Source organism: Cavia porcellus, unplaced genomic scaffold (genome assembly GCF_034190915.1).
Source record: "Cavia porcellus strain 051 isolate PalLab524CR breed Dunkin Hartley unplaced genomic scaffold, mCavPor4.1 scaffold_7, whole genome shotgun sequence".
NCBI classification, from domain to species: domain Eukaryota; kingdom Metazoa; phylum Chordata; class Mammalia; order Rodentia; family Caviidae; genus Cavia; species Cavia porcellus.
The window spans coordinates 26119160-26135551 of NW_026947490.1; the positions used below are offsets into that span (position 1 = coordinate 26119160).

General features: G+C 34.9%; 1 pseudogene; it reads left to right on the plus strand.

Moving 5' to 3' along the window:
• Positions 1–132: 132 nt before the first annotated feature.
• Positions 133–16392, plus strand: part of LOC134477078 (pyruvate dehydrogenase (acetyl-transferring) kinase isozyme 1, mitochondrial-like) — a 33144-nt pseudogene continuing 16884 nt past the window's right edge.

Below are 16392 nucleotides of genomic sequence, written 5' to 3' on the forward strand. Positions count from 1 at the left end.
AGGAGTTTATGGGTTGTTGGAGAGGAAGGCCACAAACAGTGGAAGTAGAGTGCAGTTCAAAGTACAAATAGGGATACTGTAAAAGGGGTGACATCTGCTGATCACACTTACATGCCTACGCATAGGTCAGTAATGGTCCTCAGCTACCAGGAAGACTTGCAGCAAGCTAACCTGTATGTGCTTACAGAGTGTCAGTGTTTTTGTTCAGTGTTGCAGTTTTTAAAATGTAGGGAAAAAGATTCTTTGAGCCTTGGATTGAGATATAGCTCAGTGGTAAGGTATGTTCATATTTGGTTGAGACTTTCTATTCCATTTCCATGGCAGATTCAGAGAAAATTGTTGCTGATTCCCACTGGTAATCAAGGAAATATGAACTAAGATAAAATGAGATATTTATGCCTGAAAAGTGGGGAAGCATAAGTGAAGATTTGAAAATGCTAAAGTACAAAAGGTGTTCAAAGCAAGTGTAAATTTTTATATTTTTTATTTTTCAATCCTTTTACCATATTTGCACTAGAAGGTGTTCTCCCATTATACCTTATAGGCAGTGATTTTTACTTTTACTTTTATAGTAGGATCTTGCTTAGTTTCCTACACTGACCTTGAACTTGTGCTTCATCCACTTTAACCTCCAAAGGAGCTCAAAATTCAGACATGTGTTGTAGTTTATATGTAGGCATCTCCTTCAAGCCTAGTGAGATCACAGATGGGAAGGTCAGAAGGTGACTTTATAAGGGAGCTAATAGTTAACTTTCTCCTAGGAAGTGAGTTCTTCTTAGAAGGTGCAGGTTCCAAAGGACATGATGTGGAATGTTAATTTCTCTTTCCAGTCATCTCTGGAAAGTGGGCACAGTTGCATGAGCTGTTGTTCCTCTACCAAACTCTTCTGCTACTCCACCATTCTTCTTTGGAGCCAGGGCACTATGTACTGCAACCTGTACAAAGATTGAGCCAAAATACAAATCTTCTCCCAAGAGTTGTGTGTGAACAGTATTTTGTATCAGTAAGGAGATGGTGACTAACACAGAATGTCTCACCTTACTGGGCTTATGCCTTGTCAATAAGTTTCTATATTGTTAAGAAATTTTTGGAGACTGAAACCAGTGGGATAAGAAGATGGACTCAGTAAATGGCCCTTTTCTCTAGAATGTTTTGTCTCTCCTGTTTGTCTTTATTTTTTCATTTTTATTCTTACTCCGTTTTACTTTCTTTGTCTTTTTGTTTTCATCTCTCTTTTCTAAATGACTGCAAAGAAGTCAGTCACAGTAAACTAATCCCATTCATGACATTCAGAACCTAAGATCAAATAATCACTTGAATACACCATTCCTTCTTTTCTACACCCTTTTCCACTTTCCCAACCTTTTCATGTCCATCATTTGTCCTACATCTTTCTTTCTACATGTTTCTCAGTTTTCTTTGTGGACACACAAGAGAAAAAAATTATTCCACCAAGAGCAAACATTTTGCAAACAAATTCCTCATTTATGATTGGCTCTTTTCTATATCTGCAGACTTTGCTTCTATGCCCTGAAGTTTGTTAGTTCACAGATTGTGCTTGTTGCTATTATTATTGCCAATTTTACTATTTTAGTTAGAATGTCATGTCTGTTGTAAGCAGGTGTTCTCAATTCTGTAACAATACCATGCAAGCTCCGGAGTAATAACTTCACCATGGCCATACATTAAATACTGAAGACTTAGCCAAAAAAAAAAAAAAAAAAAAGAAAAGAAACAAAAGAAGAAAGAAAGAATTATGAAACCATCCCACTCTCAATAAATTGGGAATGTAGAATCTTGTGAAAGACACCAACCAAGAGTTTCCCACCCAGAGAAGGCATCCCTGAAGAACAGATTTTTCCTACAGAAGCCTTTTTACTAACAATACAGTTACCTGATACACAAACTCACTAGGAGCAACACAGAAAACAAATTAAGACATTCTTGGGGGTGTGTCTACACTAGCTGCACACAGGATCCAAGTTCTGCCCAGCCCAGCATGAAAATGCAATGCTTTAGAGGAATTCTTGTCCAGACTCTCAGGTCACAGAGGTACAGAACCCTCCTTAATCCAAATCACCAGAGCCATTTATTAGGGATTGATCAGGCTAGCCCATTGCTCCTAGAGAATTAAAGCTCCACTCATCAAAGAACAAAGCCCCAGTGCCATAATTCAGAGGTGCACATTTGCTAGCCATGGGGATATTGGAGGATTGCAGCTCTGTCAAATGTAGCATTCCAGTGCATACTATCAAGAGGGTGCCTAGAAACCCACATGAATCCAAGAGCAAGATGCAGTTTAAATCCTCCAGCAAACCCAGAACAAATCAAGGCACATTAAAATGGAAGACACAGCAAACAGCACAACTGAATTTTCTGAAATGAAAGCAACCAAAAGAATGAAACAACTCCATGAATCTCTTGAGCCAATCAGATAAGAAATAATTTCTTCAGTTAAAAACGACATGACAAACATATGAAATAAATTTTCAGTGTATTTAAAGAATATCTAGATTAAAAATAAAGGAATATAAGAAAATGATAGAAATTTTGAATGAACATTATAAGATGGAAGTAGAATGTGTAAAACAGATTTAAAGTGTTATTTAGGAAATTAAAAATTCATTTGAAATCTGGAAAACAACTTGAAAAAGTGTAATATAGACATATAGGCTGTGGAGTTAGGGTGGAAGCTTATGATCATGAAAGAAAATATCTTTTAAAAATATCAAACATCCAGGAAATAACAGTTTAACAGCTGCAAGATGATGCAAAGAGAAACAATACAAGATGGATAGGTGTCAATAAAAAATCTGGCATTTAATACAAATGAAACATGAAGACTATTTATAGAAATAATAGCTGGAAATTTTCCAAACATAGGAAAAGGATCTGATATCCATATAAATGAGGTGTATAGGAAAACAAATAGCCATAGACAAACTGAATCTTCATCCAGACATATAATAACTAAGGTTTTAGTATTTCACATCAAGAACACAATAATAAAATGTGTCAGAGAAAATGAACAGATCACCTACAAAGAATGTTTCTTAGAATCACAGCAGTCTTCTCAACACAAAACTTCAAGAAGTCAAGAAGAGCTTGGAATGAGGGACTTGAAGTCCTGAACAAAGAAAATTTCAAACCATAATCATGTATCTTGCAAAACTATCTTTGAAAATTGTTGGAGAAATAAGGTATTTCCAGGACAAAGAGCATGAAATTCATGACTACCACCCCAACACTACAAAGGATACTCTAGAAAGAGATTAGGATAAGAAGATACTCTAGAAACAAATATGGGTACTCTAGAAAGAGATAATGATATTCTAGAAAGAAATGAGGATACTCTAGAAAATTATAAGGATAACAAGAATTTCAAGAAAAACCAGCAGAAGAAAATCCCCAAGCAGGCAAAATATTAAACAGAAATAACAGAAAACCAAAAACAGAAAAATAATATGACACTCATAAGTCAGTACATATTAATGATATCTATAAATGTAAATGATCTCAGCTGATCAATGGAAAAAAACAGACTGGCAGATGGATTAGAAAACGGAATACAAACATATAAGTTGCATGTCATTCTCAGGAAGTACTATTTGAAATTCTAAAATTACTTATCCTTGAAATAAAATCAATTTCAGTTGTGAGTTTTTAGTAAATTGAAATGAATGTAAAAACCTCTGCATCCTTTCCCCGCAGGAACAAAGAGTTCTTATTAAAATACAGAAGATAAAGTCTATTTTTTTACTCTAACCACCATTTCTTTCTAACATTTCTGGTAAGGCAATAAATGTTCCAGAACAGTCTTGAATATATGCTTCCAAAGATTAAACTGTTTAATATCAACAACAACAATGAAAAGAAAAAATCAAAGGAGACAAAGAAAAGACACTTCAAAATTTTGGGCTAAATTATGCATAAAAGACAGCAATGGTGGTATTTTTTGGAAATGATGTAAGTGTCATATACTTAATCAGACAATATGCTTATTTAAACTACAGTTAAGAACTTAAGATATGCACAGTAAATATACTGCTGAGGTCCATTTATATAAATATTAATACTACAATGTAATTATTACCCAGAAAATGATGATGCTACTTGAGAACATAAATACTATACAATTGTTACTGTACTTTTATTCACCATGTGATGAAATGGATAATCAAAATATTTTTGGCTTACAACCAAAGATGATTTTTCCTGTGACTTCAATTTATCTTTCAATTAATGAAAGATTATTCAGCCAGTCACACCACAGTGGAAAAAACAGGTAATCAGCCACTTACTTAAGCCAACCAAATGATGAAGTGCTATTTTGGTTGCTAGTGTTAGAGAAAACGCTAATAATTTCATACAAAGTCACATATTTTACCACACAATGAATTTCTTACCTGAGAGCTGTAGTATTTTCTAAATAAATTCATTGCAGTAGTTGTCCAAAAGTGAAGGAATTGTTTCTCCACGGATAAGTTCTATGTGGCACACAATGTAAAAATGTTCTGGAAAAATGATTTAAAGAGTTTTTAAAATGGTTTTCAAGCTGTTGTAAAGACTAAAGTACAGACCCTTTGGAAAAAAAATTATATAACTTGGAAAAACAAACATTAAGATCTGTCCTTACACTTCAAGTCAAATTCTAAAAATTTATCACATACACATAATGGCATATTAAAAGCAAAAAGAGAAAACATAGAGGACAGAGCACTAGAGAAGGCACTTGCCTTCTAAAAATAACAGTAAAGATGGTTAAATAAAGCAAGTGTTTATTCCCTTGATTGAAGTAAATGTGTGAATATACACTTGACAAACATGTTCTTAAGAGGCTAGCCATTTAAATATTTAATCACTAAACACTGTAATTTTTTACCTATTGCATTTAAAAATGCTATTCTATCAGCAGCAGAATATTTCAATGTACATACAAACTAACATGATTTTCTTTATTTCTAACTATGCTTTATTGTGTTAGGTCAACTAATAATTCAATATCAGAATCCAGACTATCCTCATAAGGGAAATAAATTATAATCACATTTGTAAATATCACATTGTCTTGCTAGTTTAAAAAGTAATAAAAACTGTAGGAGTAATAAGATTCAAAATCTGTAATAGCTATTGTAAAAAAAGAAAGGGAAGGAAAGTGCTGTAAAGGATATAAACACATGCATATTTAAGTGTGTAAGACAGATAACCATATTAATAAGTTTTAGTTGCATCATTGAACAGAGCAGATTGCATTCTTTGTTTGATTGTCCATTTTTTATGCTTTAACTTTGCAACTTGAACAACTATTTCTAAGATGACAATATGTAATTTATCAATTAGTGAATTCTTAGCCTTAATTTTTGTTATTGTTGTAATTCTGCATTATTTCTACCTGTTTTTATATTTTGCTTTTTTTTCCTTTTAAGATAAAAACTGAAATCAGAATCCATATCCTTGGTATTGAGGTGCAATGGAAGTATTAGGCAGACCACAGCTACAGCTTTTTGGTTTTTCCATAAAGAAATACATAAATGTCCTTCAGCAATAAGTAGAAGAAAATACCACTAGCAAGAAATCCCAGTATGAAAATCTTTTCTAAATAGCTGGCTTAAGAAACAATTCTGATGATGAATAAAACAACGCTGAGCCCTACTGGGGAAAAAAATAGAGGGCACAAAAACCTATTTAATAAATAAAAATGAAGGAAAACATTAAAAATATTAAATAATTTTCTAAGATAGTGATCACAAAATTAAAAATCAATACCATTAAGTGTATCTTATTGGATTTTATTATGTACGATAGTATAAGCAAAAACCTTTTAAAGACAAGGAGATTATACAGAAACCATTGTTCATTTTCTGTTAGTCGATTCTAAATACTCTGTAATGCTGTCATTCTCTTGAATGGTTTTACATTGTTTTGATATACTTAATGCTACAGTATACGAAGTTGTACTCAAGGATTTCAAAGAAAGAAACAATATGGTGACTACTTTTAGGTTAGGATTATCTGGTGGTGAAACACTATTCTGCTTAAATGGTTATGTTTTGATCTGCGCTGTTTCATTGTTATGCCCTCTTTTATCTCAATCTCCACTCCATTATTTACTTTTTTATCTTTATCCTTTTAATTAAAGGAAAAAAATAGCAGGATATATTATAGTAACCCATTTTGACTTTTCATTACCTTGATTTAAAGCCCTGTATTACTCTCACCATCTGGTTTTTAACTGATGTTCCCCTATTCTGTTTTGCTGGATAGTATCAGGTTCGAAAGTTTAGGCATCAGCTTGAAGATAATGAGATTCATTATGACGCCCATTCTTGTTGACTTTTAGCTACTTTTGAAGACCTACAATGTCTCCAATGTTTTGGTTTTGTCTGTTTTATTCTTTACTGTTTTGTTCAACTGTATTATAACTAATGATATAGGCAATTCTATTAGAGATAGCGGGAGACATATGGTAACCATTGTTGATCACCTGTATTATGTTTTTACATTATCTATTATGTCCACCCTTTTGACTTGACCGATTCTGTTCTGTTATGTCACATTTGGTTTTACTCTCTTCCAAAAAAGTAATAAGAACCGTGGGAGCAATGAAACCCAAAATGTGTAATAGTCATGGTACAAAAGAGAGGAAAAGAAAGTACTCTAAACTATATAACTGCATGCATATTTAAGTGTATAAGATAGAAAATGATATCACAGAGTTTTATTGGATCAATGAACAGAACTGTTTGCAGTATCATTGATGGAATGTCCACTTTACAAGCTTTAATTTTGTGACTTGAACAATTATTTCTAAGATGACAATATGTAATCCATTAACTAGTGATTTCCTACTGTTCATTTTTTTTCTGTAAATATGTATAACTTGTACCCTTTCCCTGCTTTTTTTTTCTTTTCTCCTTAAATAAAATTAAAAAAAAATCAAAAAAAAAATCAATACCATTTTATGCAAATACTGTTTTTGTTTTTTTTTTTTTTTTTTTTTTTTACTTACATAGCACATGAGACCTCCGTCCACACTTCAGACCAATATGTAAAGCATTCCACACAACAGTGCACTTGAGAGCAATGGGTTTCAGATGTGGTGTCTTAAGTTCTTAGCAAAGAATAACCCCTTAAATTTGCTTTAATCTGGTTTAATTTGCTGTTGACAAATCTTAGTTTAAACTCAAAAGGTTTGGATAAATTTGCCAGAAGCTATTTGCATGACATAGAAAGACAGGAAGTGTATTGTCATGAGAATTTTGACTTAAACACTGGAGCTCACAGCACATAATCCTCATCTGCCCAAGCCCATGCTAGCTAGAGAGAACAACTCTGACAGGAAACCAAATAAAATGCTTCAGCACATTTCTTGGAAGAGACTTTTAGCATGTGACTTCAAAGCTAAGATAAACAGAAGATTGTCTCCATTTTTAGCCTTCATTATTTGAGTGGAACAAAAAAATTCAAAAATTATCATGTGTTGTCACCTGCAGTATATTTGCACTGTAAAATAAAATTTGCTTATGTTTCCTTTGAGTATGATTCACTATTACAGACGGAAGCACTCTAAACAGTACAACCTTGTTCAGTTCAGAAATTTAGCTAGCTTCACATCACTGTCTCCTTTACTTTTTAACAGTATACACAGGGTTAATAGAGTTTCAATTGCTTCCCAGAAACTGCAAACCATAGTTACATAATACTGACATGTCAAACTTAGTTGTCTAGAGAAGACTCATAAAACAAACAAGATGTTTTTAGGCAGTTCAATGAAGGATTTAAAGAGTTGGGCAGTAGAATGTAGAAAAAGACAATGAAAACTTCAATTCCAAGAATCTCAGTAAAATGAATCAACCAGAAAAAGTGATCAATTAAATGGAATTAAAAGAAATTGAATCAACAAGAACAAAAATAATCCAGCAAGAATAACTTAATACATATCACATATAACCATCAATGTGAATGATATCAATTCAAAAATCAAAAAAGATTGGATATTGTGGGACATAGTACTCAGAGGCAAGCTGGACCCGGGGTCCTGCTCCTACAGCAGGCTCATCATGAAATTTTCATGATACCCTAAGCCATACTCTGCTCTCCTCAGCAAAGGCCACAATCTCAACTTGGACTCAGACTCCATTTCACATGGGACAGCAGCATTCCAGGATCTCTACTTGAACTTCTAAGCTTTGCCCCTGTCCATGAAACACTTCCCAGTTTTTGGATCACTGAATGTTTGTGAATATACCTCATACATGTTTTTAGGAAACATTTCCCATTGGGTTGACAAAAAAAAGTCTCCTTTCAGATATTCTCAGAATACCATCCATTCAATTGATAAAAATCTGGTTTGAGCAGAGCCTTCAAGAACTGATTTTAAAGGCAAAGGAACTGAAAATTCCAAAGCTATTTATGAAGCACATCTTCTATAGAAAAGAACATTCGTCTTCCCTTGTGCAGTATATCCCTGGAATGTCACCATCATGTTTTATAAATACTGTGATATGGATCCAAAACTAATACAATGACATAACTCTCACAGTGGCCCAAGATGTGACTAGAATACAAAGAAAGTGTTGGGGTGTGTCTTGGTTATTTTTTACTCTTTACTGAGACAAAATATCTGATGCCCAAAGTTAAGAAAGGAAAGGTTTATCTTTTACAGTCTTTGGAGGTTTTACTCTATTCTTGGTTGGCTCCAAGACAGGGTGGCATGGCATGGCCACAGTTTATGGCAGCTGCAAACAGCAAGGCAGAAACCAGCAATAGAGGGAGAGACTCACCTTCTTCCTGCCATTACATTGTATGCTGACTCCACCCCTAGGTGTAGCCCTGAAACCATCAATCCAAGTGCTAGACAATGAACCAATCACAAATGCATAATGCAAATGCATAAGGACTGGGGGCCACCAACATAAACGGTGACATTCCACCCCTGGCCCCCAGGACTCATGTATATCTTTTATATAAAAGACATTTAGTGTATCTCTAAGAGTTGCCCAAGTCTTAACAGTTTTAGAATTGCTGAAAAGTTAAGTCTCAAATCTCTTCTAAGATGTATGGCAAACACTTAACTGTAACCCCTTGTACAACTGAAACAAGGTTAAACATTTTTGAAATGTAAAGGCACAAAATAAACATTGCCATTTTAAAAGTTATAAACAGGGGAATATAAAGCATTGGAAAAAATCAAGTCCAGTATCCAGCATGGTGAACATTAAGTCTTAGAGCTTTATGCTTAGCATTTGAAGCAATCTGGTTGTAAGCTCTAAAAGGCATGGGTGATTTTACCTCTATGACATTTTTAGGGATTTTAGTTCTCTCAACTTTTCTTTTAGACCCTCTCTGCTTGTTTTTTGTAGCTTTATTTCAATGTTTTTTGTAGCTTTTATTTTAGTTTTTTTAAACTTTTGGGGTCTCCATTGCACCTTTGGCTTTATCCTTATTATTTTTATAAATTTTCCTCTCAGTTGTACACTGCTTGGCCTCCCAGGCCCTTTGCAATCGAGGTGGAAGTTATTTCACCCTCAGAATTTGTGTGTTTCTTTTTGTATCTGAAATCAGCTCCATGTGGATACCACTGGGGTTTGCTGTCAGCTGAAGCAGTAGCCAGGATTATTTTTTTCTTGGCTGTAGGGGTCAAGTGCCTGGATTGCTGGGCTCTGTGAACCTGATTGTGACAAAAAGGTTTTTTATATTACCATGATTTTGGAACCTCATGTGATTGATGCCATTTTGGGACCTCATGTGGCCTCCTCTGCCATTTTGGGGCATGGTGCTCTGAAGCTTTTTTTTTTTTTTTTTTCTGAGCAATTTTTTTCACTTGTGCAATTTTGAGGCTGTGAAGGGTGGAGGCTCACCTCTTCCTGGGATGCCCCAGGGCCATCTTTTTTATCTTTGTTTCTTTTCAGGAATCAAATTCCCAATTCTGTCTTTACAATCCACAGTTTTACTGGAGATTGTTTTCTGGCCAAACTCACAGCATTGTAAATTATCCTGCTGGCTCTTTGCTCTTGATTTGCAACATAAAGCTGGCTAAAAGCCCCCAACAATAGCCATCCCATGGCCTCAACATTTGACTGCCTTGAAATTTCCTCTGTCAGATTAATCTGTCTGTTGCCCTTACTCTCACTCTCAAGCAAAGTCTCTGGGCATGAGCAGAGACTTTCTGCCAAGAAAAACTTTCTGCCAAGCCATAACATATATCGTGTGGAGTCTAAAAACCAATGCAGTCCTCCTTCCCAGAAGAAACCACTCAAGCCTGGTCTTTTCCTTTAGGCCTTCTATCAGCCTTTTTGTCTCCTGAGCTCTGACTAGAATCTCCTCTATAGAACAGCCTAAGATGCTCCAGCTCTATTCATCTAGGAGACATGTCTAAACCTTTCTAAACTCTGCCACACCATTTTTAAAGCCTCTCAAAAAGCATGGTCAGGTATAGTCACAGCAAATGACCCCATTTCTTGATACCAAATTCTGTCTTGGTTATTTTTTACTCATTGCTGAGACAAAATATCTGATGCCAAAAGTTGGAAAAGGAAGGGTTTATTTCTTAAAATTTTTGAAGGTTTTAGTTTAGTTTAGTTTAGTTGGCTCTAAGGCAGGGTGGCACAGTGGGGCCACAGTTTATGGCAACTGCAAACAGCATGGTGGAAACTGGCAAGAGAGAAAGACATACATCTTCTTCCTGCCATTACATTGTATGCTGTCTCCACTTCTAGGTGGGTATAGCACTGATACCATTAATCTAAGCACTAGATAATTAACCAATCAAAAATTCATAATGCAAATGCATGAAGCCTGGGGGCTAGCAACATAAAACATGACAGGGTACATCCTGTCACCACCCAGAATGTACAGTAAATTTTGATTTGATTCTACATGAGTAGTACTTCAATTAGATTATTCAATCAGTACTATTATTTGGGAGCAAAGAAGTCCTCTCATCAAAAACATATTGGCATCATACATCCAAACTGTGATGTGGTTGAGGTTCTTAAAGATGGCTATGGAAATGCTAGGCATTTTTATGATTTGTATTATGATAAATTTCCTGAATTAGAACTCCAAGAAATAAAAGCAAAATCACCAGATCTACCAGTGCAAGTGGTTTATGGACCATCCTACCTCTTTAGATGATACTTGAAGTTCTCATGAATGCTACTCTAGAACATTATGTCAATAAATGTGTTTATCCTCCTATTAAATATCATGCCACACAATGTAATGAGGATTTGACTGTGCAGATGAATGAATGAGGAGGTGATGTCCCTTTTGGGAAGAATCCTTTTGGGATGGACTCAACTATAAGTATTCAACTGTATCCCATCCACTCATGCAGACTTCCCAACCAGCACTCTGCCTAGTTTTGTTTATCAATTGCCCATATCATGTTTGATGCACATGTCTGCACGCAGCTTCCAAGGGGATCTGAAGCTATATTCCTTGGAGGACTATGGCAGAGATGTCATTATTCATATTAAGACTCTGTCAACTGAAGCAATTGAGAGACTCACAGTACATAACAAAGCTACCTGGAAGCATTAAAACATCAACCATGAGGCTGATGACTGGTATATCACATGCAGAGAGCCAAAGACAAGAAGGTGGCTCAAGGTGCCTAATGTACTTGTGAACCTGGAAAGTCCAGGTGTGTTTTTCATGTTAAATTTGGAAGAGATGTCATTCAGAACTATAGCAAAGTGATATCAAACCCTTCATGTGTCGTTTTCAAAGTAAAAGTAATTCTTTGGGTGGAATGAATGTAAACTGAATTCTATTATGCTTGTTAAGCTTTCTAAAGCATAGAATTATACTTTATTTACATTTTCAGTTAATTTAACACATTTTTAAACAACTGTAGTTTTGGTCAACTTTATTCTTTATGATATAATTCAGAAATATGGAAATATTTGAGTTTAAATAAATAATGATCAGCTCTATTTTTTAAAGGTATGTTTCATTCAAGTCTGCTAGAAACATTTGCTAAATAATACTGAATAGATTTCTGCTATTTGAAGTTCTACCATACTTTATTTGGTACTGATGAGATGTTCTTCATGGTTTTTTTTTTTTTTTTTGTCTTTTTCGTTTTTATCGGTAGCAGGGAACGAAGTCATCTGCCTGCTTGCAAGGCAGGCACTTATGCCGCTGAGCTAAATCCCCAGGCCCTCTTCATGTTTATCAGTGACCAACTACAAGTAAAGCAGAACAAACTTGTAGGTATATAATGAATTCCCTTCTACTTCTATATACACTGTCTTACCTTTGAATTCAATTAATCATTATATAATTTTATTGAGATAGATGTTAACAACTAGTTCCCTTTAGTTCTAAGCTAATATCACGTCATTATCTTCCAAGCGTGCTTGTAATCAATGCAAAGAAAATAAACTACCAGCTGCTAAATTATATAGAATAATTTTAGGGCAAATCAAAAAGTCCTCAAAACAGAACTAATCAATTGCCAGGATTATGTGGGGGGGAGAAAAAGTGATATAGATTTTTGAGTTCTATTCCAGATATATTCATTTAGAATCACTAGAACTGGAGTCCAGGGATTTCAGTTTTTAAAATCTTTTCAGTGTGAGTCTGATTTTTTAGCCTGATTAGAACTTCTCTTTTTAAAAACTGAATATTAGTGATACTCCATTTGCTGAAGTAACAAAGAGATATTAAATTTTGGTTTCATCTATTTAAATATAAGATATCTAGTTTCATAAGAGATAAAATGACCTAAATCTTGGTGCAGTTAGACAAATAATTAGAAGCAAGAACAAAATACTTAAGGAGAATTGTTTAGTAACAAAGGGTCATTTTGTTTTTAGATTGAGAGTCAATGAAGTATATAGACTTTCTGAAAATATTCCAACTCTCTTATCAGGGAAAAGCCAAGTTATGGTTAGTACAACAATTCTAGACATATGCACAGTAATTTGTATGTGTATGTACTTTGAGATACGAGTATAACTTTATTGGTCTACAAAACAATGCACTTAAAGAAAAGGAGGTATTATTCTGGCTTTGGGCAGAGTGACAGAGAAATGAGCAGAGGTGGAACCAGAGTCCAAGTTGTCCTCTACAATCACATCATCCACAGGCAATTTTAGGATGCTACAAACTTCACATCTCATCCTCTGAGATGACAAGGAAATTCACTGAAACTGTATATGTATGTACTAAATTATTGCACCAAGCCCCTTAAATATGTACAATTTATTTTAAAGGCAACTCATGCTCATAGCATAAAACAGGATTCTGGAAACTTTTAGGAAAAAAACCCTACTGGGATGTTAAATGGGTGTTAGTCCTGGTGCTCATTTAACAGATGAGGATCATGAGACTCATAGACTGATCATTGGCAGAGCTAATATGACTCAGTGCTGAAAAACATACCTTACATCACTTCCTGTTCCTTAGCATGAATTTTGTGGAAAATAACAGAACATGTTCATGCTTCACTTACATTAGCTCAGGGCATTAGATTTCTAACTTTAAGTGAAATTTTCTTGTAATGATGAAATGTTTTACAATCCTTTGAATTAAAATACTCTTTTCTAAATGAGACATTTGTGCAACTAAGCTTAATGGTTTTACTTATGAGTCTTTCTTACCCATGAAAATTAGTATTTCTATATATATTTAAGATCTAACAAATGATGTTTTCAAAGGAAAATTGAAAATGCTTTCCTTTGAAGTTTTAAGATTGACATCACTTTAGTTTTTTAATATAGCAATGAACAAAAAATCTGGGAAAGCTTTGTCCTGGCTGGTTTTTAAATCAATGAGCTTCCAGAAATGACTTCAGATTTGTGTATGTTCTTGTTGGCTATTATCAGCATTAATGTTAATCAGGTTAGATTTTTTTTAAATGTATGTTGAAGATTAAGAAGTGGACACTGAGGCTGGGGATTTAGCTCGGTGGCATAAGCAGGCCTTGTAAGCAGGCAGTCGTGAGTTCGATTCCTGGTACCGATAAAAATGAAAAAGACCAAAAGAAAAAAAAAAAAAAAGAAGTGGACACTGACTTTTATAACCTGGGGAATTAATGAATATGCCTGAAATAATTGCACAAATGGAAACAACTACAGAGTTAAGCTGTGGGAAGGTCAGATTTTATTCTTCTATATACAGGCAGGTTGACAATGTAGTGAATATCAGCAAATATCTAAAGGAGGGACTAAGTATATATAGGATTTAGGTTGGAGTACACCATTAAAGAATCTCAAAAAATATGGATAAAATATTTGAGTTTAAGGCTGTAAAGTCAATCATTACAGGTTAGTACACCTGTACTGACCGTCAGCTGTCATCAGGTGACTGCAGGGTGACCATATCCTTACATTAAACTTTTCAATGCCATTGCTTTTTGTTTAGCAGGGGCAAGTTGCTCCCAGTAATCCATTGTTTATATTGGACAGTTCAACAACTAACTCGGGTCACTTTCAAGCCAGTTCTAAAAGTGTCAACACGTTTTTCATAAAGAGACAGCAAAAAACTTCTGCATCCTACTTAAAATATTTGCTAATCTTGAAGTCTTCATGTGTAACATTGATCCCTTTTTTGTTACTGTGAAGTTTTTACATGAAGATAACAAAATGGATGTCTACCATATTATTTGGTAATTTTTTTTTCTCATGGCACTACACAGAAAGCCTGGCACAGCTCTAATTTTGGAAATAAACTGTGCTAATTCAGTTTATTAAAACAATGAAACAATTGTGTTGGAGATGTAGTTCAGTGGAACAGCATTTGCCTGGCAATCACAAGACCCTGAGTTCAGTTCCTCCAACTGCAAAAAAATAAAACAAACAAACAAACAAACAAAAAAACTGGAGACAACATGGCTGAATAGAGAAGGAATCTCATTCAGAATTACTAAGAGAAAATCAATGAAAAACACAGATAATTGGAGGAAAGGAGAAGGACATACATCTTCAAACCAAATCAATCTGAAATAAAAGACTCATACATAGTCAAAGCAAAACATAGATAAGGAATGAATGAAATGGTGAACCAGCCCACACTACTGTTGGTTGTTTGCTGGATCACAGGCAAATTTCTGCTATACTTGGAAGTCTGAAAAATTCATACACTAAAATATTGTGGCTAAATCAAGCCACACAGAATATAATTGGAATATAAGGCCCTTGCACTTTTGCCTTCCCCCAAACAAAGGATGCTTCAGACCAGCAATAAATTCTGCTGGCACATACAAGAGTGACTGAACTGCTCCTTCCCTGACTATAGACCAGGATTTCTTTTTGTACTTTTACTTTCATTTCTTCCCTTTTCTTTTATGCACAAGAGCACTCACTGGAACCTCTAGGATCAAAATTAATGACAACAGGAGGGCACTATACATGGAACAGGAAATCCCTGTCTTGTGCACTGTGAATAGAGATGCACAGGCAATTAAACAGTCTCAGGACTGTGCAGCCCCCTTATGTCTGCATGCTGGAAGTGGGAGTATAAAGGCACTCCACAGTACCTGATCCCATTGCCTGATGAAATTACTGACTACAGTGGAGAAAGGTTTCAGTGGCATCAGAAATCACAAAGCAACAAGTGGGAAGTTAGCATTCCTCCCTTGACAGAGAAGTAAGAATTGGAACTCAGAGCCCTGGATGGTCTTGCAGAATCACAGGGTAAGACCACATCAAGCAATCCACCTGCCCTACAACAGTTGACCTGAAGGGACAGAGATTTGCCAGTGAAAGCAGAACACAGAGGACTGAGCAAAGACAAGGAAGGTGCAAGTCTGTGAGCAGCCCCCATCTGTGTCTGAAAGCAGCACAGCAGCAGAGAGACAGAGAGAGAGAGTAATGCCCAGTGAAACAGAGTAAAGAGTTGGCAGGCCATTATGTTTCACACAGAAAGTATTGGATAAAGACTCTGGTCCCAAGCTCCAAAATCTGGGAACAAGGTCAGCCTTACATCCAGCAGTAACTCTATTACACACTTGGCAGTGTAGTAAAGACACTAGAGATTTTTTTATTTTAAGGAGAATAACACCAAGCAACATAAAACAGAATAAAGAAAATCAAAACAAAACAGTGAAAGTGATACAGAACTTCAAAACAAGATAATAGGAAACCAATGATTATTCCCACAGAATATCCTCCTGTATTCAAAATAGCTGTCCATACTATCTGACATAATAAAATCAAACAAAATAAGACAGAATAAAACCAAACCAAACTAAACAATGAAAATGATACTGGACTTCAAAACAAGTTAATAGGTAAATAACAATGGCTTCTGCATTTCCATTTTAAAAGTGTCCTTCCCTTTCTTTTTCATAATATCTATTATATGTTTTGGGTATCATTAACTCCTTCAGTTTTTTCCCAATTTTATTTAGAGAAAAAACAAAACAGAAAAAAGGTAGAAATA